This window comes from Trametes versicolor (genome assembly GCF_000271585.1).
Source record: "Trametes versicolor FP-101664 SS1 unplaced genomic scaffold TRAVEscaffold_1, whole genome shotgun sequence".
In the NCBI taxonomy this organism is placed as follows: domain Eukaryota; kingdom Fungi; phylum Basidiomycota; class Agaricomycetes; order Polyporales; family Polyporaceae; genus Trametes; species Trametes versicolor.
Genome location: NW_007360321.1, coordinates 51,869 through 55,879, shown reverse-complemented (window position 1 = coordinate 55,879; position 4,011 = coordinate 51,869).

The window sequence follows — 4,011 nt, the reverse complement described above, 5'->3', positions numbered from 1 at the left end:
CAGAGGAACTCGAGCATCCCCTGCTGGCAAAGCTCCTTTGTTCACCCATCCAGCGGGCACCCCTCGCGTTTTGGATGGGCCAGAGGAATGGACACTCCGATCATCCATTCTCATTCGAGAGGGCAATCAAGGCTGCTCGTGATGGATGGGCTCAGGGAAAGGCAGGCATGGGTAGCGAGGAGTGGATGAAAGGAGTCCTTGGGTATGCAGATGAGGAGGCTACTGAGGCTGAGCTAGAACGGCGTATACGGCAGTTTAGTCAGCTAAGAATTCCTGCGTACTATGTTTGCCCGCGTTGCGAGTCGGTTTTGTAATGTGATGTATGGTGCTTTAGCAGCCAATGCTGCTCATGCTGTTTTGGGTGCCAGCAACTTCATTGTTGATGAATAGTGCACATAAGGATCAACCAGGCCCAAGTTTTGCAAACTATGATGATGCACTCAAGCCTCCCGTAACGGCCGCTAGGATGTTGGGGTTGATGGGCCGAGAGGACATACCCGAGAAGTGACTTGTATGAGCGGGGGTTTCCGAGTACAATCCCGAGTTCCCTACGAACACAGAGGGTGCGTGAGGGGGCCGAGCAAGCTTATCGCTTCTAGCCCGCCCCCCGGACCTCGCACCCATGTTGCCAAAGAAGACCACAACTGGCCGCCGCATGAGCGGCCGCTGCGCAACCAGACAACCCTGCAGCAGACAGGCACAGTGTGGGTCGCCGAAGCCGACGAGCTGACACATGGTGCAGATGCCGACCGCACCCTCCTCACCGACGACGAGGCATGGTACCTTGACTCGGGTGCGACGATTCACATCTCGAAAAATAGACTCGATTTTATTGACTCCACAAGTGACCAATGTTGCACGTGCATCGAAGGCAAACAGCGTGTCGCCCCGTACCCACAAAAGTCGCTCACCGAAGTCGCCAGAATCGGCAATCTGACCGTCTGGGACGTCTGGGGCCCCGCGCGCATCAGACGCATTCACGGTGAATTCTATTTCACACAATTCACAGACAAGAAGTCACGCCACCGCGTCCTCTACTTCGCCCCCGACAAGGGCCATCAACTCGAAAACATCAAGCCATATCGTGCATTTCTGAAAACACAGACCGGCAAGCTGAAGAAGACACTTTGCGTGGACAACGGGAAGGAGTATATCAATTGCGCCATAAAGCAGTATCTTCAATCTCACGGCATTTGCCTCGAGCTAACCGCCCCCTATTCCTCCGCGCAGAACGGCAACGCGGAATGTGCAAATCTCACAATTGTCAATGCTGTGCACGCAATGCTGTTTGCGCATGACCTCCCCACCTTCCTCTGGCCCGAAGCTGTCCAGTACGCAAACTACCTCCGCAACTGCTCCCCAACGCGCGCACCCGCCGACTAGACTCTGTTTGAAGTCTTCTGGGGCCGCAAGCCACACGTTGGCTACCTCCGTGATTTCAGCGCTGACTGCTGGGTCTTGCAACAGGACATGCAACTGCACAAGCTCGCACGCAAGTCTCGCGCATGCAAGTTTGTCGGATTTTCCAAAGAGTCCCTCGTGCACCGATACTACAACCCCACGATACGGCAAGTGCAGACTTCAAGAAATGTTATTTTGATAAGTCCACTGCCATTAAGAGGGAGTCCCCGGTTGTCCCTATGCCACTTGAGGGGGAGCGGAACACTCAAGACGTGCCACAAGATGCTGCTTGAGGGGGAGCAGGACTCTCAAGACATGCCACAAGCACCTTCGGGACCTCCCAACACCACCACCGCACCTCCCGCAGCCCCAGCAAAGCCATTGCCTGCACAGATTCCCGTCCGCACCAGCACACACCAGCTCCCAAGTCTCGACTACCGCTGCCTCAACAACCCCACCACGCGCACTGCACCTGGATGGGAGCGCATGGTACCCGACCACCGCAGCTCACCGAGGATGAGGACACCGACTACACATTTATTGTCAATGCTAATGATGATCCGCAGACGCCCACCGAAGCTCAAGCTCACCCCGGCTGGCCAGACTGGCACACCGCCGTGGACCGCAAAGTCGAGCAGCTCAAGCACCTGGGCACCTACGAGCTCGCGCAGTGCCCGCCTGACTGCAAGCCTATTGGCTGCAAATGGGTCTTCCGTCTCAAGTGCAATGCGACTGGTGCGATCGTCAAGTACAAGGCACAGCTAGTCGCACAAGGCTTCGCACAGAAGCCGGCGTCAATTATGTCAAAACATTTGTGCCCGTTGTACGGCTCGAGACACTGTGCACCCTCCTTGCCTCTCGACCTCGACATCCATGTCATTGATGTTGTCAGCGTGTACCTCAACGGGGAGCTGCAGGAAGAGATATACATGCAGCAACCGCCCATGTGCGAAAATGGGCAGCCTGCCACCTGCCACCTGCACCGCACGCTCTATGGGCTCAAGCAGTCGGGAAGTGAGTGGAACCTCAAGCTCGACACCAGATTTGTGGCCCTCGGTTTCACATGCCTCCTCTCGGACCAGTGCGTGTACCGCCATGCTACCACCGACCACCTCGCGCTTGTTGCTGTCCATGTGGACGACATGACAATGCTCACGTCCTCGCCTGCTGACTCCGACACTCTCACAGACAAACTCGAAGCTCATTTTGAGCTGTCCAAACTCGGCAACATCCGCCAAGTCGTCGGACTCGAAGTTGACCGCGACCGCGCACATGGCACACTCATGCTGCGGCAAGCACAGTATATCGCACACGTTCTCGAGCACTTTGGCATGGCACTTGTGAACCCCGTCAACATGCCGCTCGATGTGAACGTCCATCTCGTATGCCACGATGGACCCGAGGACCCCAGGGCACAATCACTGTACCAAGCACCGTGGGTTCGCTCATGTACGCCGCACTTGGCACGCGCCCGGACATTGTGCACACCGTCCAGCAGCTCAGCCAGTATTCGAGAAACCCTGGCCCCGTGCACCTCACTGCCGCAAAGCATGTCCTGTGCTATCTCAAGGGCGCGCCCAGCTTCGGCCTCACGTACCGCCGCGCCGACACGCTCGAGCCTTTCAGCTATTCCAACACCGACCAGGCCAATGGCCTCAACGACCGCAAATTGATCTTGGGCCAGGTCTTCCACCTCGCCGGCACGCCGATCACCTGGGCCTCGCGCAAGCAGTGCACCGTCACAAAGTCTAGCATGGAGGCCGCATACATGGCTGCGAGTGCCACTGCCTCCAACATTGCGTGGCTCCGCACGCTCTTGAACCAAGCTTGGCATGGCGCCTCTTCATCAACAACCAGAGCGTGATTGTGTCCGCGAATGCGCAGACTTTGAATGCACGTACGAAACACATAGATATTCACTATCATTTCATACACGAGTGGATTGCCTCTAACAAGGTACAGGTCACCCACCGCCCGACCGAGGAAAACATCGCCGATGTCTCCATGAAGGCTCTCCCTCGTCCACGCTTCCAGACACTCGTCGCACGCATGGGCTTGCGACCTTGCGCCTAGGACTCTGAGTCGAGGGGGAGTGTTGCACGGCCTAGCGGCATGGCCGCAGGACGACTCCGAGTGTGCTTACATTACAACACGGCCATTCTTACTTAGCATTGACTATTTAGTTACACGTTTACTTGTTTACTCGTTCCGTATATCTTGGCATTGACTGACTACAACGCACTTATTAGCCCATTAGAAATTTTCTATTACTCTTTACTATAAGTACTAGTTGCCTGCAGCTTTGTAATATCATTGTTATTGCTCGTTCTTTTCTCGTCGACTTCTCGACAAACCACACTCTGTGAGCATAATCTTCCACTCTTCCTCTACCATAGTGTCCATACTGTGTTTCTCTGCTATGTACTAGACCACCTGAAAAATTTGCAATGGTCTCCCAGTCGCAGTCATCCATCGCAATGAAAATGCACGATGAGCCACTGGTAGTCCAGCGATACAAAAGTGCTACCTCATTGCAATGAACATCTGCATCTGGCATACCATAGCAACTCAGGAGATAAACGATGTTCACCACCTCTCGCCAGCCAAAGA